Source organism: Podarcis pityusensis, assembly GCF_964106645.2.
Source record: "Podarcis pityusensis genome assembly, chromosome: 1".
Classification (NCBI taxonomy): Eukaryota; Metazoa; Chordata; class Lepidosauria; order Squamata; family Lacertidae; genus Podarcis; species Podarcis pityusensis.
The window spans coordinates 54,832,104-54,855,028 of NC_138028.1; the positions used below are offsets into that span (position 1 = coordinate 54,832,104).

At 41.1% G+C, this 22,925-nt stretch overlaps 1 protein-coding gene and 1 long non-coding RNA gene across 7 annotated transcripts in view; both read left to right on the top strand.

Moving 5' to 3' along the window:
* The window catches only part of LRRC4C (leucine rich repeat containing 4C), a 624,097-nt gene that overhangs the window by 495,945 nt on the left and 105,227 nt on the right, over positions 1–22,925 (top strand). The window lies entirely within an intron of this gene.
* LOC308463097 lies at positions 10,104–13,509 on the top strand. Its single transcript, XR_013979442.1, has 3 exons — positions 10,104–12,136; positions 12,751–12,847; positions 13,007–13,509. It is a non-coding gene; the product is annotated as an uncharacterized lncRNA (long non-coding RNA).

Sequence of the window (22,925 nt, forward strand, 5' to 3'; positions counted from 1 at the left end):
CCATTAAACGTCTATTCTTTTACTGAGCTATTATGAGGGGGAAAAGAAGATTAAGCTGGAATAAAGATGGTATAAACAATAAAATACTTACTGCTTAGGCTGAAATATGATACATGTTTTTGTGCAGTGACATGTTGGGTTGAAATACAAACCAACAGTAAAGGTAAAGGGACCCCTGACCATTAGGTCCCGTTGTGACCGACTCTGGGGTTGCAGCGCTCATCTCGCTTTATTGGCCGAGAGAGCCGGCGTACAGCTTCCGGGTCATGTGGCCAGCATGACTAAGCCGCTTCTGGTGAACCAGAGCAGCACACGGAAATGCTGTTTACCTTCCCGCAGGAGTGGTACCTATTTATCTACTTGCACTTTGACGTGTTTTCGAACTGCTAGGTTGGCAGGAGCAGGGACCGAGCAACCAACAGTACAGTACCCTTAAGAGGAATAAAATCATCCAATCAGCTAAAATACTATCCTCCAAAATATCTGGGCAAATTAAAAGGTTTTTAACTAGAGCATAAAGAAAAAAGAAAAGATTCTATTGTCAGTGCCAGGAGGACATTTCACAGAGTGGTGCCACCACCGAGAAGGTTCTCTCTATATACTACACTCCTCTTAAAGGTGGAACATAGAAAAGGAACTCTGCCTGCAATCCTAGGCTATGAGAAGATTAGTCCAGCAGAAGGCACTAAGATCTTGAACTGGGCTCAGTAATGAATAGGGAACCCGATGTAATTCCTTTTAAGCTTATGTAACATAGTTGCATTTGGTAAACTAATCAAAATCTCACTGATGCTTGCTTTCCCTTGCTTTTGTTTTTGCCTTTTGTTTTTGCCACAACTTTATTGCTAATACTCCAGAATGTATAAAGAGGTAGGAATGAAAGACCATCTATCATAATAAATAATGATGATGTCTGAGTGACACCACTCTGGCACAACCTTACCTGATCCTTGCTGTTCCTGGCCTGCTCACCAAAAGACAGGCTGAGGAAGCACCTGTTTGCTTCCAGGGTGAAAAGGCAACCCTTCTCCATCCTTTAAGCTGGCTGGCAGTAAGAGGTAAGAGTGCCCCAGTGCCATGTTGATGCCATACAATGCTCAGAAGGACAGTCAATTCCAATATGCCTCCCTGCTTGTTGTACTTGCCTGTTGATGCCAAAACAAGCACCAATCAGCTGAAATGGAAGGAAAGAACCACTTGGGGGACAGTCAAAATATCATTTGTCACTTGGTTTTCTTGTAGTCGAATGTGAGAAGCTGGTTATCGGGTGAAATACAGATACTGTTAAAAAATAACTGAAATAAATTATTCCTTTTTTTAAAAAAAAAGACACTGCATTGACTGTGCAGTTCTCTAGGGTTTCAGATGGGAGTTTTTCATGTCCTACTTAGAGATGCTCAGGACTGAACATGGGACCATGTGCTCTACCACTGAGCTACTATAATGGCTCATTAACATTTGTTAGTCAGCATTTGAAGCTTCCATTACTGAACATAAGCAGTGAGCTTACATGTGTGAAGCATCTTTGGTTTTGGGAAAAGTAACATGACAGATGTCATTCCTTCTTGTTGGTAGTCACAGATCAGAACTGGGGCAGACCACAATTGTTGCCAAACCATCAGCTGCTATCCATACTTCCTTCTAAAGGTTCCCTTTCCATTTCAAATGCTATGCTTTACATCAGGGGTCAGCAAACTTTTCCAGCAGGGGGCCAGTCCACTGTCCTCAGGCCTTGAGGTGGGGTTGGACTATATTTTGAAGGGGGGGAAATGAACAAATTTCTATGCCCCACAAATAACCCAGAAATGCATTTTAAATAAAAGCACACATGTAAAATAAAAGCTCGTGTAAAAACTGTAAAAACACACTGGTTCCCAGACCGTCCGCAGGCTGGATCTGGCCCCCGGGCCTTAGTTTGCCTACTCATGCTTTACATCTTTGCATAGTTCTTTCCCTAACTCCTAGTTGATGAAACTAGCTTATTGCTGTTACATGCTGTCCAAAACTTTGTATTACTTTTTGAGCTTCTTAAGCTGTTTGGAAGACTAGCTCACAGTTCTGTGCATTTGGCAATGTATCTGATGAACAATGTGGTAGGGATGACAATTTATATTTCTTCATTATTCTAATGAATGTGTGTGATTTTCAGTACTAGGAGAAATATGAGTTGTTGCTCTCATCCTTTATCTTCCTTATCCGATTGCTATCTACTTATTGCTATCCAACCGCATCACTCCAAAAGAACAACTATCCATAAAACATGCTAGGCACAATCCAGAGAACAATCTGAAGTCCCGTGGGTTTCGGTGTAAGAGAAACTACCTACTTCATTAGGCCCAATTTCCCTATTGACATCAATGTGGCTTAAAAGTGCTTCCTTGGCTGGCTTAGCCCTACTGTTTATGTGAAAGTAGAATGTAATTGTATCTCTTTAAATACTGCAGCAAGCAAGACAAATGGGCTGCAGGCTGTACTCTAAGTCACTTTATCTGAAGCATTCTGGTATCAACAGGACAATGGAACCTTAGTGGGTCTAATTTTCCATTGCCTTTGCAGCTGCAGAGTGTTTACATTTTGCATTACATAATGCAAATTAAATGCAAACTACGGAGTGCATCATTGCAAACATGTGTGTCTTCCTTAAATCTAAATAGTGCCAAGGGAAAGCTGGTGAACAATTTAAGCTCTAGTATCTTCTGTATGGTTGTCAGATTTCCTTGCTTTCTTTCTTCTCATGGGTTGTCTCCGCAATAAGGCTGTTAAAGCATTCTTTAAATAGTGTGGTGCACTTTAGTAGTAGCAAGCCTTTACATGCACTATTATATTAAAGCACTTTACAGGCAATGAAGTAATTGCTTTAAGTAGAGTGTGATCAATTAGGGCTGTGCAGGAATATTTAAGTAAGTAAGCCCTGGGTATGGTCTGAATGGACCTTGTGTGTCAACTGTCTCTTTAAGAGTCATGCCTGATCTCCCCTCCCTTCTCCGTGTGGTTTCATCTTTAACTCAATGGGAACTAGTTGGAATCTTATGCTGTGTACACATTACCATTTACTCCACCTCGGACTGCTGGTATTTGAAGCTGAGTGCACATGATGGTAGCCACAATCCTTGGGTATCTTGTAGCTTCTTGAAAAGTAGTCCTGTTTGATGAGCTATACCTCAGACCAGCTTTCATCTGATTAGAAAACTTAAGCTGAGGTGTGTACATTTCAGGCAGCAGTTACACATGAGCAAGTGACAGATAGCAGCTCCAGTGAAGTGGACTTCAGCATGTGGAAGCAAATCAGGTAATGGGCACTGGGTGGAGACATCTCTGTCTGCTCGCTGGTCTTTTCAGCAGTATAAGAATGTGACTTGGAACCCAGCAAAGGGGGTGCCTGTATAGTAAGTTCTGTTGTTCAGCAATAAATGCAACTATTCAAGTTCTCCTGATTAGGACAGACCTGTGGCATGGTTTCATCACCCATACTGTTTTCAACTGAAGGTAGCTTACACCTAAAATAGAAACAGCTGAAAAGCAATAATTACACACACACACACACAAAAAAAAATTACACACACACATGCAGTGGTGGCTGCATGCTAGTACTTTGGCTCATCTTCATTGATTCCCTGGATGTCTCTTAGGACAAATCCCAGGAGAACTGCTCCACACTTCTCATATTTATTGACTCAGTTACTCTGTGGCATGGATTTCAGAGCTGTTAGACTTTGTGGAAGAATTTGTGGCTCTGATATCCCACTCCATGTACTGGTATAACATTATGGGAGTATCAAAAAACATATAATTCACTAAATTACTCTGAGCATGTGTGCATGAGAGAGTTTGTCTGCCTATATTTCAGTCCTGTAAATTGTTTAGGCAGGACATTTCAGCACCTGTGTGTGCTTCTGAGTGTCTGCCAAAACTTATTTTTCCTCTAACCGAGGATTTGGAAGAACTTGTTTCCCTCTTCTGTGCATAATAACCTTTCAAATTCTGATAAAAAGTAATATGGTTTGTTTCTGTGTGTGTCTGTCAGGGGCTGGCTGGCTGCTGAGAGCAGTCAATATTGGCTAATGACACTACTGTATCAACCAGCTTACTTTCAGTAGTCATGATGCTTTTTTTGAAAAATTGCAGATTGATATGGGAATAGATTGATCTCCTTATCCCTGCTTGTGGCACAGGGCCTAAAGAGCTGGAGTTTGGCACACAGACCTGGTTTAGGCCTTCACAGAACTCTTTCAACGTCTGCTAAAAATGTTGTTTAGACCAGCCTACCCAGATGCTTAGAAACTTCAGGCAATTTTAATCTGTTTCAGTATTTTAACTTTTGCATGTTTTTAAAAGTATAGTTGTGGATTTTTATTGATTTTACTGTTTTATCTTTTTTAAAAAATTGATATTTACTTTCAAGTAACAAAACATACCTATATTAGGAAAACAGAGCTTAGTAGTTGTGCAGAAAAGAAAGAAACGTAGTGGCTGATGGTTGTAGTTTGAGACGTTCCAAGAAAGGCAATCAAATGAAAGTGTCTCTCCAGAAGGTTTCAGAAGTTGATGGAGGGTGAAAGCCATGTTTGATTGTCTTAGCAAAGTCAATAAAAGGATACCATGTTGTATAGAAGGTGTGAGTCTTTTCCCTCCCAGATCGATATTCCTTTTGTGAAATGGTTAATTAGTCCTTAAGCACAATGTCCTATACTTGTGAAATCCAGGCTTCAAAAGAACAACATTTAATTTTTAATATATATTTTTTGCAACCACTACTCAGGCTGCAGTTAGTAAGTGGAGAACAATCTCTTGGTTATGTTCTTAATCTGAAGAGTAAAATAAGATAGCAGGGCTAATTTTCGGTCTGGTTGTAGCAATTGTTCAATCATTTGATTAATTGTTTGAAAAACTTTTTCTCAGAAGGGAATAATTTTGGGGCAAAGCCACCACATGTGTACTAGATAAATTGCATTTCACAAGCAAAGTTTGAATGTGTTATTACTAATTCTATATAATTCAGCTGGGCACATGTACCAGCAATGTGCTATCTTTAAAGTATTTTCTTGAGTTCTGATTGAGATTAATCCAGGTTGTAGTTTACTCCAGGGTTGTTCCCAGAGTTGTTCCTCTAATTCTTCTCAAACCCCCCCCCCCCCCCGTTTTAGTTTTAATGAAGTGAAAGGAAGGGTAGCCAATTTTGTGAGGATTTTATATAGTTGCGAGATGATTTCCTTTCCCAGTGGGTTGGTTCTGCTGAGCAGCTCAAAACTAAGTTGCATAATGCTTGAGTCTTTATATTTGGCTGATATAGAAAATGTACAATCTGGTGTATCTATAACCAGAGACGTGGTATATCTCCCAATATAAAATTTATTTTTGGAGCTGCAAGGGGCTTTTGTTCAGTGCAGAAGTCGTTGAGTTTATATAATCCCACCATTTCCCACCTAGCAAATGAGGCTGATTTGGCTGCTGTGTGAAAGAAAGAGTTATTGAAACCAAAGGGGAATCAAAAGGTAAACGTTTCAGTCTCCATTGCTTCCACATGGTCAAATCTGATTTTAGAAAGGGGTTAATAATGTCTTCTGGTGTCTTGTTGTCCATTTTCTGATAAGGGAATAAAAGCATAATGTCGTGACCTCTATCATCCTCCAGTTTTAACCATGGGAGCTGGCATAAGCCTTGTAAAATCAAAAGGCTATTGTGCAAGTGAGCAGAGTCTTTATACCATTTTAGGATAGGTATCGCTATACCTCCTACTTTTGTGACCCTTCTTTCTTGACCAGGGGTTGGCAAAGTTTTTGTGGCTTGGGCCGGTTCACAGTCCCACAGACGCTGCAGTGGGCTGGAGTGTGTGCGTGCACGTATGCATGCGCAAACACTATTTCCAGCGCTCCTTCCGGTGCAGAGGAGGCGTGCACAGCTTCCCATTGGCTGCAGGAAGTTCCTGCAGCCAATGGGAAGCCAGCCAGCATCACAGAAGGCAGTACCTGCTCTGCTCTGGGCTGGTTTAGCATGGTGCACGGGAGCCAACCAAGCGGGTGGCGGGGGTCCCTAAACAGGCAGCGGGGGTCCATGGGCCAGTTAAATGACCCCCATGGGCTGCTTGTGGCCCATGGGCCTTAGGTTGCCATTCCCTGTTCTTGACCCTATATTTTTTGGCATCTATTAACATGAAATATGGGTATGCTTATTGGTGAGACTTGGAATAAGTAAAGATGGCTGCAGTAATAGCATCATTTTTTTGCTATAGAAGCTTTGCCCAACCCTGAGAATGTTAGCATTAACCAGTTTTTTTTAGCTTAGTTGTTAATTTTTTTTATCAAGGGCATAAAGTTCAATTTTTATAGTTTAGATAAATTCTTAGATATGTTCACTCCCAGGTATTTAAAGTAGGTAGTAAAGGTAAAAGCTAAAGGACCCCTGGACAGTTAAGTCCACTCAAAGGCAACTATGGGGTGTGGTGCTCATCTTGCTTCAGGGGAGCGGGTGGCGTTGTGGTCTAAACCAGTGTTCCCCAACCTTGGGCCTCCAGCTGTTTTTGGACTACAACTCCCATCATCCCTCGCTAGCAAGACCAGTGTTCAAGGATGGGAATTGTAGTCCAAAAACAGCTGGAGGCTCAAGGTTGGGGAACACTGGTCTAAACCACTAAGCCTCTTGGGCTTGCTGATTGGAAGGTTGGTGGGTAGGTAGCAAAGAGTTTCAGGCTAGTTGTTTTCTGACTTTGCCGTTGTAGGTTTGACAGGGTGCATATACACTCACTCAAATTTGATGAAGTTAACAGTGAACTCAGATATCTTGCTATATATAGCAAGTTGAGGCATGACACCAAGTAATGAGGTTTCAGGAACAGAAAGGAATAGCACATCATCATCTGTGATCATATTGATAAGATGGGTTTTTCCAAATAAATCAAAACCTTTTACAATTATCATTTGCTTCAAGTGCCAAAGCTCAGGGTTCTATGGCCAGGCAAACAGCAGGGGAGACAGTTGGCAGCTCTGCTTCATGCTCTGGCCAATGGGAAATGTCAAAGAGCATTCCCCATTCACGAAAACCAGGGTCACTGACTCATCGTACTGTATACATAATCTTTTGTAAGCCACTTTCAGGGTTTTTTTAAAATAATCAAGTGTATTCATTTAAAGAAATAAATAAACAAAACAAAGTTTTGAACATCTCCTGTAGAGAGGTGCATGGCTAAATGGGATTTTCAGATTGCAGATTACTGTGTTGGATTATCAATTGGAATGCCAGAAAGAGAAAGTGTGATCAAGCCTTTACCCTCTTTCGACAGTTTCAGTGTAACATCTGAAACAACAGCTTGGTAACCCCCCCAGCAGAGATGCTTGTCTACTTTATTCATCCCACACGGCAGAGATGCATAAGTCAATATGCTGGGCATTACATCAGAAGCATAGCTGGGAAAGTGTAGGAATCGCTTGAGAATCCTGTTTCTGACTGCTTCCTTTTATGTCCAAGGCCAGCCTCAATTGCACTGTTCGGGATATTTGATTATAGGTTCTATTTACTGTGCACTCTGCTTTTGCTGTGGATGTGTATTGTAGGCAGTTCTTTGCAAACCTACTTGCCACAGGTGACAGGAATCAGGCTGCTGATCACAAGCTTCTTTTCATGTTGAACCAAATAAATGTGTACTATTTGGATTCCATACACATAGAGCGTGCTTTTAGCAAACCCACTAACTTGACTAGTTCAGGATTCATATACCTTGGCGTGAATGGAACATCCTATACTATTGAATATGTGCTTTTTAAAAAAGAGAGGATTGTATCCTCTACTCAGAATTACCTGAAATGTGAACATAACCATTTGGGGTCAACAATCACATAGTTATTCTTAAATGTGGTAAGATTGTCTTATGGGTAGCAAGACAAGCAGAGTATATTTAAGGTTTGGTGCTCAGTTATTGCAAGAAATGCCTAAAGCTCTTTCAATAATAAATAATAGTTTAAAGTATAGTAATTAACGTATTTCAGCATATTCAGTTTCTGTGGGAATGAAAGAGATCTGAATTAGGTTTCCTAGTAAGATATTCACTTGCAACACCATATTTGCAGAGAACTCAAGGCTGATGTTAGTCTAAGCTCATTAAATAATGCTACTGGCATGTGCAGATAGAGAAAGAACTCCTGCTGATTCTGCCATAGTTTCTCAATGGAGGAGTGATTACAGCTGATTAAAAGCAATGAGCAGGGTTTCCCACGTTATGGCCTTCATTAGGAAATTTATTGTTTTGCCGGTTCAGAATCGGACTGTAGGACATGAATGGGTAAAATGGCAGAATCCAGTAACACACCTGCCTTTCCAGAAATGATTGCCAAGGATAGAAGAGGTCAAATCCAATACTATCACATTAATAATATTGATTGAGAAAGTTTTGTGCTGCACCTTCTTGTATGCTGGTACTGTTTGAGGTCATGTGTACATTCCTATGCTGCCTGCTAGGTGCATAATGCATTTTGGAGAGGTATAGGTAGAATGCATTTGAGTCTCATTTCATGATAGAGATTATCTCAGGCGTTGTGAAGCTACATAGCAATTGCAATGCAAGATGAAAAACTAAATGTTGTCCAATCAAGCACTGGATAACCATAGACCCTACAACTGCATCACTGCTTCTCATTACTGGAAGATATTATAGATCCCCACCCCCCTGCAGTTTCTACCTCCAGTGCGGATTTACATGTCTTTGAACAAGTACAGTGGTACCTTGGGTTACATATGCTTCAGGTTGCATACGCTTCAGGTTACTGACTCCACTAACCCAGAAATATTACCTCAGGTTAAGAACTTTGCTTCAGGATGAGAACAGAAATCATGCAGTGGTGGCACAGTGGCAGCAGGAGGCCCCATTAGCTAAAGTGGTGCTTCAGGTTAAGAACAGTTTCAGGTTAAGAACAGACCTCCAGAATGAATTAAATTCTTAACCCGAGGTACCACTGTATTGTAATGCAATGGAGAGTTTCCCTGCCCCCATATCACACGTATTATTTGAATAACAAAGAAGTGTCATACGATTTCTTTTTTATATCTCCTGTAATAAGAAATAAAAGTTCTAGTAAGTTCATCTGTATTCAGATGGGTGGGGGCAGGGTGGTGTTCGGTCTAGATCTCACACTGGCTTCACAAAGATTTTTTGCACAATTCCAAAAAAATTATCACACCCACCACCCAACTCCCATGAGCTGTCTCAACCTCCCACTAGGAGTCCCTGAATATTCTGTTCCATAACTGCCAATCTCTCTCTCTCTCTCCCCCCCCCCCCCATTTTCTGATGGTGGCTGTAGTGAGATTTTGCTGGAGGCTCTCTCCTTCCTTCCCTCTAGCACTGAAGGATTCATTTGCAGCCCAGGTGCCAGGACCCTGAAACGTGAACTTTTCTCAGGGTAGCTGAGCAATTTGGATGCTAGATGTTGTTGGTGCCAGAAGCTTTGGGACTTGTAGTTTCGGCAGCCCCCTCCTTCCTGCAGCCTGTTTTCCAGGAATCAGATTTTCAAAGCAGATGCTTCACTGAGATTTTTCTGTTGCTTTCCTTGGCCCTGAGGCATAATTTCATTAGAAACGAGAGGGTCCCCCATGAGATGTGGGCTTTTACTGCAAAGCAGCAGTGTTTTATTTCTTCAAGGAAAGATTTTGAAAGCAGGGTGTGAGCATATTTTCTGAGCCTCAGATTGGCTCAGGAGATAAATTTCCATTTTTTAAAAAAAGTCGGGGGCAGGTACACAGTTTGGGAAGCTCTGGAATCCAGTGCTTTCCCCTGATACCTGGGTGGCGATGTTTGCTAGTCATGCCTTTCTTCCAGTTTTGCTCAGTTGTAGCCTTTCCTAGAGAGGATGGTCTTGGCCTCCATTATCTGTGCATTAATTGAGCACCCTTCCTCAGACTGGACTACTGCAGTGGTCCCTACTAGATATGTGTGAAAATGGCAACTTGAAATTTTCCAAAGAGAAACTGGGGAAGCCATTTTATGTAAATTATCCAAGGGGAGGAGAGATTATCTAGCACTTTCTTGGGGTTGGAAAAGCTCAAATACACAGTCAGAAAGACAGACAGAAAGAGGAAATGATGGAGGAGGAGACAGCCTTATTTGTCCCCCTGTAAGTTACCAAAATGTTCCTCACCAAGAACTGACAACAAAATTGAGGAAAACCATTTGGCCCACTCCTAAATTAGAAACATTTTATACCCTTTATAATGTCACGTACAATGGGATTTTTTCAGCATCCTGTATTACCTTGGCCATGTCACCTTTGGTTTCTATACACTTTATTATTTCACAATTTTGATTGTTATGTAGTATCTTCCATTTGTTTTGTGATGGTTTCAAGGTCCTTTTGAAAGAATTTTGGACTTGCTTAATTGATTGCACTCTTAAGTATTCAGTAGGTTGTCTCTTCACATTTCTCTTTTTGTGTTTTAAAAGCCCAGGGTGTGATTCATGTTAGCTTGCAAGTCTTGATGTGAGCTTTTTAGACTCAGGGTTAGAATTTAAGTCCTTCCCTGCAGTTAGAGAACTAAAAATAAAGGAGCATTATTTTGCATGCCCTGGCTGGATCACATGTCCCAGGCAGATGATGTTTGTGGTGAGCTTTGCAATCTGCTACTCCCACTGGGGCCTTTTCTATTGAATGGACTAACTGAATGAGTCAGTTCCATGGCTCTCCAGGAATTTTCAGCAGAATAATTGACAAGTGATCTGCAAAACATTTCCCCCCCAGCCTGCATTAGATCAAGAAATATCAATGAACAGTATATGATCCACAAACCAATTGAAATGATGTACTTAATTTTGTTTGTGTGGAAGCATGTGATACAAGCATAGGTGAGTTGTGGACCGCAGCCCTAAAGTTTAATGGTGTATGGGGGGGTGTAATATTTATTTACTTAATTGTGCATATTTTATAATTGAGTTATGCTTGCTGCATGGGGATGACTTCACTAGTAATTTTCTTTGCACTGATGCAACACAGTGGATTTATAATATTTTAGTACAGGATAGTTGTTGGCCATGCTTGCTGGAGCTGGTAGCAATTGCAGCCCAACAACATCCAGTAGTCTTGTGGCACACACTGGCAGAAACTGCTAGTACGGTGGGGGAATGTTAGGGCTGTGGCAAACTCAGTTGGCAGCTTATATTCACTTCATTGTCAGTCCCAGTCTGACAAGAGCATTACTGTGATGCACTAAGTAGAAACAATCTGTTGTAATCAATTGAGAGCTCAACACTTCCACTCACATTTTTCCCACCAACCACCAACTTCATTAATCCTCTTCAGGCACGCAGGTTCATGGTCAATGTAATAAACAAGGGGACAAGGAGACTAGTGTGTCAGCTCTGGTTCCATTGCCCATCTTGTGGCCCTCCATGTGTTCAAGAGTGACTGTGTGAAGCAGAGAGCCTTCTCCATCTGCTTAGGTTCCCTGTGCATTTTAGAATCCTGTTTTGTTCCAGAGCTGTAAAATGTGTTATGAGTCTTCATGGGTATAGAATAGGCTTCTTCAAACTTGACCCTCCAGATGTTTTTGGCCTACAACTCCCATGATCCCTAGCTAGCAGGACCAGTGGTCAGGGATGATGGGAATTGTAGTCTCGAAATATATGGAGGGCCGAGTTTGAGGAAGTCTGGTATAGAAGGTTCCCTGCTTTATACAGTTTCCCTCAGGAATTGTGGAGAAAGCAAAGATCGCTGGTGGTGGACTGGAGACCACACACTCACCCCTGCAACCCTCCCTCATGTGTTAACGCAGAATCTCAACACATGCAGAGGGTTATTGAAGGTGGGATTCTGACTAACTTGAACTTCATCATGGCACAGTTCTGGGACTATACTCACAAAGGAGCACAGTTCTTATGTCAAGATGTGAAGTGCATTTCTACACCAGTCAACCCTCTTGTCTAGCAAGCTGCAGCATACAACAGAGAATTCCTACAACAGGGAACCTGAACAATTTGCTGAAAGGGATCACTTTGTACAAATAACAGACAGCCGGGGCCAAGAACAAAGAGGTGGGAGCAGGTGAATAACATTCCTCTCAGAATACTTACAGAGGTTGTACTGTGAGACCAGCAAGAGGCAGGAATGCCAGCTCCACCACTGCAACCAGGACTGCCCAACAGAGATACCACACACAGGTAAGCAAAATAAGGGCTTAGCAGGGTTGGGGGAGACCTATGCCCCAGAACTGACCCCTGGACACATTCCATTCCTTCCCTTGGCTCCAAGTGGTGCCTAGAGCACTCACACATGCATGGTCATTCTGTCCTCCTACAATGTGGAAAGTATCTCCCATATTGGGCAAATAACTACTGTGCAGGAAAGGCATCACTGTTGAAGAATGCCAGGCTTGACCCATGAGGCAGGGTGAAGTAGCTGCCTCGGGTGGCAGAAGTCCCCAAGGCAGCGCCCTGCCTCGCTGGCACCTCTGCCATTGGGGAGAAAGCAGCACCAGCATTGGTACCAGTTTCTGGGGACATCTTGCCAGAAATCTGTGCCAATGCCAGCACCTCTTCTGCAGCGGTGGTGGCAGGACGGTGCAGAAGTGGTGGGATGGTACTTCCCAGCTTGCCTCATATGGCAAAATGGGGTGTGAGGGTGTGGGGAATGCAGAACTCACATACACCCAGGTAAGTTTTCATCACACATTAGGGAAGGTTCTGCATAGCCTTGCTTAGGGACTAGCAAGCACATCTTCACTGCTTACTACCATTGGTCAAGAACACATGATTATTATTTTCCCCCCTTGCAGGCTCAGAATCAGGAGATAATGGAGCAGAACAAACAGTTGCTGAAGACCATTCCAGTGGAACTTCCTACATCAAACTGGAGGAGTAAGTATTGCCTGGGTACGTTATTTTGACACACCGATTGGGGCTGGAAGAACATGCAGAATGGGAAAGCACTTGGGCTACAGCATTCTTAAGCACATACTTGTGAACCTCACTCACATGAAGCTGCTAGCCATTATTCAGGACTCTCCTCATCGTCTTCCTTTCTCTCTACAGGCAACCTGCTGAGGCAAGGATGTTCTTTCCCTTGGCACACCACACAAGCAAGACCTACAGCAGCAGTGACCAATGGGAAGCCAGCTGATCCTATCAGGGTTTCCTTCTTTTACCTCCCTTAGTTCCTGCTAGTTGCAGAAGTGCATAGCAGACAGGAAAGCAACTGATGAAGTACAGCATTGCCTAGCTTATGGATGTGATGATGGGGAAAGCTGCCTTGTTTCAGAGGCATAAAGGCCAGGCAAGAGCAAAAAGTTTGGCAATTATTATTTTTTTTGGTCAGTGATGCTGTCAGTACTTACTGTGCCTACAATTAAGAGTGTGCAATAAAAACTGTGAGTGTCCCATTTGTGCTTCTGTATTCCTAATGATGAATTGATAAGGGAAATGCCTCCCCTTGTTACTTGTCAGATGTTTTCAGGATAGGGCATACACTGCTACATGGAAACAGGTTCTTCACCCCACACCAGGACAGAAGAGAGTGAGATAGCCACCTCAGGGGCCTATGCTGGGAGGGTAGGTGTGCTAAAGAATGTGGCATTGAATTAAGAAACAATTGTCAGTCTAGTCCATGGGTAGGCAAACTAAGGCCTGGGGGCTGGATCCGGCCCAATCGCCTTCTAAATCTGGCCTGCAGACAGTCCAGGAATCAGTGTGTTTTTACATGAGTAGAATGTGTCCTTTTATTTAAAATGCATCTGGGTTATTTGTGGGGCATAGGAATTCATTCATATTTTTTTCCCCAAAATATAGTCCGGCCCCCCACAAGGTCTGAGGGGCAGTAGACCAGCCCCCTGCTGAAAAAATTTGCTGACCCCAAGTCTATTCAGCTTCTGTGAGAGGAATTGGCGGTGGCAGTGGGGACAAACTTTGTCCAAACAAAATTCAGAAATACAAAATCCATACATCAAAACTGGTTTCAGAAATCAAAAGTGGATTAATGGAGAATTGCTATTGCCACTGGTTTCTCTTTGGCAACAAGATAAGGTATTTTGGAATTCCAAAACCCGAGGAGACATTTAAAAGAGGCAAAGCTGTAAGTTTCTAGTCCGCACTTTCTTGAACTGAATAATCTGCCATTGGATCAAACAGATAGCTTGTGATTAAATTTGTCTCCAGGAAAAAATGAGTTTTACACTTTGATGGCATCTGCCATGGAATTTCTGTATGTGCTGTTTCTGCCCGGATGTCGTACACAGTTATTCAGCATCACCATGAGATACAGGGGGTCAGCTGATTCCTTGGGGATAATAATAAGAGATTCTTGTTCTTCTATAGATACCCATCTCAAATTTCTTAATTTATGTAACTTTAATTTTCATTAGCATATTGAGTTTTCAACATTCCACAACACAATAAAAGTATATTGTACCAAAGAACAAGAACAACAAACCATGCAGTCATTAAGGAGAAAGAAAAATGGTAAAAATAAGCCAACAAATAGGGATTAATTACTCTCAGTTCATGAATCAGGACAATGCTAGTTGCATCCACTGTGACGCTTTGGCAAATAGAAGGGGCTGACATTTCGCCGAGGCTTACACTGGAGAAAGGGGTGGTGGAAGGTGATTTTGGCTGATTGCCCCTTTCCCTTTTAGTCACAAACACTGCTCCAGAGAGTGTTCCAACCTTCCAAAGTAGGTTTTTTTTTGGGGGGGGGGGCTGCAGAGGGTGAATAATTGGTAAAAATGACCTCCATCATTGTTCCTCAGCAGAAATGCTTAGTGAGCAGATTAACAGGAATGGGGAAGGGCAGTAGCTCACTGGTAGTACACTGCTTTGCATGCAAAAGGTCCCAGATTCAATTCATGGCATCTTGGAAAAGTCTCAGTGAAATTGCCAGAAAGTAAAAATGAAATTGCTCTAGGTGGACCAATGATCTGATTGGGTATAAGGCAGCTTTCTGTGCTCTTTTATAACCAAACCCAGGAAAATAAGTTACACAATGTAAGACATTGTTATACTTACTGGGTGGAACAGTGTTCTGCTGGTTCTTATCAGTAAATAATAATGTATAATAGGGTGAGATTTAGAATGTGTTAATTTTAACACCGCCAGTATACAAGTGCATTTTTCTGTCTTGGCATGATTCAAAAGAAATGGTTAATTTGTACTTAAATTAATTTGTCTTTTATTTTCAAGATTAGCAGTCTCTCTCTAAATTCTCCAGTACAACATGTTTTCTTTGGCATTTGTTTCCCATCTGTTAGGTTTTAAAGTTGACTAGCTTGATTTGTTTTGCAACCTGGCTTGTGCTTGTTTGTTTGTTTGGTTGTTTAAGGAATTAATTAGGTTGAAGAATAAGAACTTTCAAATCTGCACAAGTTTAAAAGAAAGACAATGTGATGCAGTGGGTCGGCAGTTGGGCTCAGACTGGGGTGATCAGGCTTCAAAACCCGACTCCATCATGAAGCTCTCTTCATGGACCAGTCTCTCTCAGCTTAACCTACTTCACAAGCTCCTTGTGGGGAGAAAATGAGGGTCATGTAAAGCCCCTAGAGCTCATTGGAGAAAATGTGGATATATATATATATATCTGAACACACTTACTACCTGCAGATGAAAAAAAGCATGTCTCCATATTTCTTCCATGTCATCCTCCACACATCTCCAAAGCAGTGTCTAGATTTAATACAGCCAGACAAGAAACATGAGTTCCCACCCATGTGGTATAAATAACTCAGATTTACACCACCTGTGTTCTAGCTGCCAGCCCCCTGTTTCATTGCATGCAGGTCACTGGAGTACCATGGGGAGCTACGTGATCCACGTTACTCAGTGGGAGTTCTGACATGGAGCTTCTATGCCAGGGGTTTTGGTGCAGGGCCCGCTGCTTTACCACTTTTAATGTACACACATTCTGGCAAACCCTTAAAAATTGTCATTTATAGTCTTTCAACCATTAGGGCATCACTTCTAACCATTTCCTTTAATGTAGTATGTGAGAAAAACTATACTGTGTGTATGTAGGAAGCCTGTGTATTTTACTTAAATATTAGCGTCTTGTCACCTGCTAGAGCTAAGAAAATATGCTTGTTTCCTGACACTAGATTTTTGCTAGAGCTGAAGAGCGCCAACTAGCCCTGCCTCCTTCCCTAAGGCAATATATATGGCATGCCTGGAGCATTCCTACAACCTTTGTAGTCAGTTTATTGCCACAATCTTCAACTTCTTTTTATGGTTGCTCCTCTACATATTTTATCATCCTTGAAACTTCTCATTCAGTGATCCCTCTCTAATTGTGGCTCTACAAAATGAAAATAGTATGTGAGATTTTCCTTTCCTTTTGTATTTTTTTGGCTTTTCATTTTTGTTATCACAAATTCTTTTTCCTCCCTCTGCATAAACAAAGAAAGTTTGATTATGGGTTTATACACAAGACTCCCCCTTACAAATTTCTGTGAAAGGCTTATAAAATAAAATCAAGAGCAAGTGAAAATAATTGCAATTAAAAATTTAAGAATCCAAGAAGATGCAGAAATACAAAAGTCAAAACTTCACCAGGGACTGATTTGATCACAGCAATGGGACATGCTTCTGGCTAGACATATATAGAGATGTTTGGTTAAGCCTTTGGCTCAAATAGGAATCCCTAACTGTAGTTTGTAATTATCAATGTGCTTGATAATTTTTCATAACAATTGACTTTTGGGGTGGTGTGTGACTTATGTGTGAGAGAGCCATCTATTTGCTTTGTCTTGTCTGGCACACCTGGTCTCTATTTGTGGTATATTGGCTTACCTAAACTGATTGAGAGACCAGGAACTGGATGGAAAATCCTCCCTTGGTTGAACTTAATGTGTAGTTGTACATTACAACTCTAGGGCATTTCCAATTAATGTTGAAGGAAGCTGGAAAATCTAGCAGAATATGGAGAAGGCCAGGTTAGAACATAATGCGCTAGCATCTCAGGCACAACAAATCTTCAACCTGGGTAGAACATTCAGTCACTTTCTGAATGGACACAGTCCTAGCAGGACTAATCGCATTTTTCTCTCCTAAATATCTGAACTTCCTCTAATATTCTTTTGCTGGATTAGTTCTGCTCATGTAAATTCATCCCAGCTCAGCTGAATGAGTCAATGAAAGCTGGAGGGAGGGAGGGAACACAATCAGAAACATGTTTCTGTTCATCAGGCCTAAGAGGAAGTCTGAAAAGGAAGAGGAAGAGCAGAGATGTGCTGAAATAGAGATGAATCCTTTTCTAGCCTGTATCAGAGTTGTTGATTAACTTCCTATTTTCCTAGATCAGAGAGAACACCACATCTGGTGTTCTGAATGTACCCTGCTCAAAGTAAAGGGCATAGTGCTTAGCAATCCTTCTGCCTGGATGCCAGAAATAGCATCTGAACTTTTAAGCAAAAAGATAATATATAGATGCGTCCTATGAGGTCACAAGTAAAAGATGGCTAATCTCTTTGAGGTACATAGCAACTGAAATACAAAAAGAAAGAGGGAAGAGATATCTTATCATGACATTACTATGAAGCCTGAAGGGACAGGTAGATGGTGTGATTAGGAATAACAAGAATCCCAACTGACGAGTGAAATGTTAAGGTCCCAAGGTATTCTACAGAACTGCATGCTGTTAATCAGTGTATTTCCATCTTAGTCCTTGCAACAGTTCAGGTTATTAGAAGCCAGAGGCAAGTCAGGCAATCCAGCCTCAGAAGGACATTTAATGTGCTAGCATATTTCTTCACAAGCCTTTAACCTAAGTGATAATTAAGAGGTGAAAAATGTGCTTTGAATGATCTCTATAGAAGTGTGCTTGTGATATATTTTGGGCGTAATAATAATCTACAATCGGGTGAAAATGCCTCCTTCGTATTACTTTCAAGATGTGACCAATACCTTTGTTTTCTAAGCAGGGTAAATAGTTGGCCTGGTAGAACCAAAATCTTATTTTCGCCTGCCTAATAGAGTGCTGGTTGAAATGGAGTGACCCCAGATACACTCCTCTGAGATCCTTGGGGTTGGGTGGAACACAAATGTTATAAATAGGCATTGCTTGTTGGCTGTAACCTGCGCTGGGGGTTAAAAGAACTTTTTAACATCATAATTATGTCTTCAGATCTTCAGGAGAGCCTGTGTATTTCACAAGACGAAAGGAATAAGTTTCTAGGAAAGCCTAAGTAGCTGCAAAACAGCTGTACCGAATCTTAAGCAGCCCTTTTCCAATATTGGCCATTATCTAGTTACAGATAGGTAGCCGTGTTGGTCTGCCATAGTCAAAATAAAAAAAATCCTTCCAGTAGCACCTTTAAGACCAACTAAGTTAGTTCTTGGTATGAGCTTTCGTGTGCAAGCACACTTCTTCAGATACACTGAAACAGAAGTTGCCAGATCCTTCTATATAGTGAGAAGGTGGGGAGGGGTATTACTCAGAAGGGTGGTGGGAATGGGAGATTGGCAGATAGCTGAGATGAGCCTGCTGACGACTCTTAACGACTGTAATAGGTCTTACAGGAAAAGGCAAGGGGTGAGAAGGTTCCAGTCTGCTGAATTGCAACTCATTACCAAACTTAAAACCATGGAGAGACCTGGTTTGAACAAAGACATTGGATTCTTATCCCATTATACATGACTAAGCCATTTCTCACCTTCTCACCCCTTGCCTTTTCCTGTAAGACCTATTACAGTCGTTAAGAGTCGTCAGCAGGCTCATCTCAGCTATCTGCCAATCTCCCATTCCCACCACCCTTCTGAGTAATACCCCTCCCCACCTTCTCACTATATAGAAGGATCTGGCAACTTCTGTTTCAGTGTATCTGAAGAAGTGTGCTTGCACACGAAAGCTCATACCAAGAACTAACTTAGTTGGTCTTAAAGGTGCTACTGGAAGGATTTTTTTTATTTTGGCCATTATCTGACGCTATGGAGAACAATTGTGTGGTACTGTGCCCCCTGTTTCTGACAGATTAAGGTCCAGACATTTGAAGCATGAGGATGGAAGGGCTTCATCGTTTGACTTCCAGTCTTGATTTCTAACACCCCTTATAGTTTTCTCAGCTCATTTTAAAAATTGTAATTGTAATTGATTTTTTTGGCAATATAACAATGTAACAATCATATATCCAGTTTACTCTACCAGCCGTCCTTCCCTAGTCCACCCCAGTCTCAGGGCACCCCTACAAAAATGCGGAAAGTATCAGAGTGGTTAGTAGTTCATTTTTTTTTTAAAAAAAAATACCCAGTCTTCACTGCAAAGGCATTTTACATCCCTTGTGTAGTTGCTTTTGCATTTTAAAATCAGTCCATAAAAATTACCTTTATAACATCTATGTAGCCAGAGTCAATCACTTTTTAAAAAACCCATTAATTTTGGTGGGAGTGACTTAAGCATGTGTTTAATTCCACCAGTGAAATCAATGGGACTTATTACGAGCATTATTCCTTGGCTGGATGGATCACACTTACCATAAGGACAGTTGCTTGCTGCATTCAGTACTGTATAGTTCAGGGGCTGCGTTAATTTCTGGGTCCTAGTGCCTAGTCGAGTGCCAACAGTTCCTGGATCTTTTTTTTTTTTTTTTTTTTAAAGCAATTTATTGGGTTTTACAATAAAAATAAACATAATAAACAATATAACATTTATCTTAACATATTTTCACATTTTCTTTGGACTTCCTCACATCTCCCGCTCCCACTTTCATCGTTGTAACATTTTGTCAGCAATTTATCATCTTATTTAAATTCTTATATCCCTTCTATATTTCATAATCTTATAATTCTCGGAAGGAGCTAAATTTTCACAGTCTTACTTATTTTCTTAAAAACTTCTAAATTTAGTGGTGCTCAGTTATTTTAATCTAGCATCTTATTTAGCATTCACTCAAATTACAATACTTTTGTAAATAGTTCTTAAATTTCTTCCAGTCCTCCTCAATCCTCTCTTCTCCCAGGTCACGGATTCTGCCGGTCATTTCAGCCAGTTCCATGTAGTCTATCAGTTGTATCTGCCATTCTTCCAGTGTGGGTAAATCTTGAGTTTTCCAATGTTTGGCGAGAAGTATCCTTGCTGCTGTTGTTGCATACATAAAAAATGTCTGGTCCTTCTTTGCCACCCCTTGGCCGACAATACCCAAAAGGAAAGCCTCTGGTTTCTTAGTAAAGGTATATTTAAATACCTTTTTCAATTCATTATAAATCATTTCCCAGAACGCCTTCACTTTAGGGCAAGTCCACCAGAGGTGGAAGAACGTTCCCTCACACTCTCTACATTTCCAACACTTATTATCAGACAGGTGGTAAATTTTGGCAAGTTTGACTGGGGTCATATACCATCTATAAATCATTTTCATTACATTTTCTTTCAGAGCGTTACATGCAGTAAATTTCAATCCATTACTCCACAACCTCTCCCAGTCCTCAAACATGATATTATGCCCAATGTCCTGTGCCCACCTTATCATAGCCGATTTAACCATTTCATCTTGTGTATTCCATTTCAACAGCAAGTTATACATCCTTGAGAGTACCTTAATCTTTGGTTCTAGCAATTCTGTTTCCAATTTCGACTTCTCCACCTGGAACCCTAGTTTCTTATCATTTTTAAAAACTTCTTTAATCTGAGCGTAATGTAACCAATCTCGCACTTTGTCTTTCATTTTCTCCAAACTCTGCAATTTCCAATTGTCTCCATCCTTTTCTAGTATTTCCCAATATTTTGGCCATTTAGCCTCCATATTGGGTCTTTTTCGGGCCTTGGCTTCCAAAGGTGAAAGCCACCTTGGTGTTTTATTTTCCAGCAAGTCTTTATATTTTGTCCAGACATTAAACAATGATTTTCTGACAATATGGTTCTTAAAGGCCTTATTTGCTTTAACCTTGTCAGTTCCTGGATCAACTATTTATTGTTCTTTAGAAAAATGTACATATTTCAAAGAGTTCTGCCCCACTTTCCCCATATACATTGTTGTTGTAACTGCTATAGCACACAAGCCTCTGTGCCACAAAAGCCCGTCGAGATGATAGGATTAGCCTGTAACCACCTGTTAGTTTACAGTTTGTTATAATATAGTATTCAAAGAAATTTGGCTTGCAGAAGAGAGGGAGAGAGACAGAACACTGGTTTTAACACTTGTGTACTTTATGTATTGTCATTGTTTCTGTTCATTCATGTCTGATATAGAGGATCATCTCCTGAGAGTCCATACTAGGTGTCATGCAAGAGGCTTAGGTTTCTTATCGTATGTGAGATGAATCAATGGGGTGGCATACTGTAGTGATGTTGAGAGAGAGAGAGAGAGAGAGAGAGAGAGAGAGAGAGAGAGCAATGAAATGGATAACTGGGCTATCTAGAATTGTTGGATTGGCTATATCCAATCCAATCCAACTGAAATTCAGGGACATAGGATCCCTAAGACTTTGAGAAAATGCTGATTATTATGCTTTAGCTTTTCCGTGAGACTTGCTTCTTACATATACAGCAAAGCAGATAATTTATAAAACCATTTCCGGAGGAATATACAGTGGTACCTCTGGTTACGTACTTAATTCATTCCAGAGGTCCGTTCTTAACCTGAAACTGTTCTTAACCTGAAGCACCACTTTAGCTATTGGGGCCTTCTGCTGCTGCCACGCCGCCGCGCAATTTCTGTTTTCATCCTGAAGCAAAGCGTATGTAACCTGAAGCGTATGTAACCCAAGGTACCACTGTACTACTTTTACACTATATTTAGATGCTTGCATGTATGTTTGTCCATTTACAAATCATATCCACCCTCAGCAACAAACATAACTAGCATGTCAGAAAGAAGGCAACCCTATATGCAGGGGATTGTTTTATGGTATTTAAGACCATTTAGACCAGTGAGTCCCTCACACACAACCTGAAGTAGTGCAGTCCAAAACTAGGTTTAACCTCTGTCTTTGAGACCCAAGCAATGTGCCAAAAATAAAATTTAAAAATGTAGTTTTCTGTTCTTTGTTTGTTTGGAAATGCACTTAACCAGGCAGTCTCCTTACATTTTGCTTACTGTGTAAGCATCACAGATACCTAGAAGTTGTTTCAAACATGCCATAATGGTTTTCTCCTATGAAATGAAAGCTGACTTGGGGGGGGTGAAATTACCAATGCAGCAGCAGCAGAATCAATCCAGTGCTTCTCATTTGCGTGGGGGTCTTACACCTGAGACGGAGCTGGGATAATTTGTCTGGAAGGAAAAAGAAGGTTGATCAGTGGAATACGCTGGGATTTAAATCTAGGTCATTACTCAGCCCTTAGTCAGAAAACAAAACAAAACGGTAACTTTCAACAGTGCTGCAGTTGCCATAATGTGTGCTAGAGCTTACAAGTCCTAAATCCAGGTGTTGCTTATATGGTATTTCTCCAGAAAGCAGGGTAGGAAACTCAAAGCTGAAATTTTCAGAAGGGTTTGGCTGCCAAAATCAGTCAAGCTAAGGTGAATTATTAATACAGAAGAAATTCTATTATATCTAGGTGATGAAACGGGGGTGAATTCCAAAGGCGCAGACTTAATAGCATTGCACTCAAGGTCAGTGGTTAATGACTGTAAATCTGGAGTGGCTTGATTAGTAATTTCTTACTTCAAATACTCATCATGCATAATGGAATTGGGGTCTAATGCCGTCAATTGTTGGAGATCTGGAACTAGGGTGAGATGTTCACATTTCAGAGAATTAAAATTTGCTGACTGAATCCTCCTTAAAATAGCTAAATAAAAAGTTATTTTAAGAAGCTCCAGCCCCACTCCCCAGTTCCTGTGGCTGCAGTTATTTTGCTTGACTTCACATACACACACGCCTTTTTGTGTGTGGTTTAAAATATTAAACCTAGATTATTCAGTCTGCTTGGACAGATTTCACTGTGGAGGATATCTGCATAGCCTTCTGATACAAGAGGCGACACACATTCCCTTCTAATCAATAAATGTGATTTAGCTTAGCTGTGTAG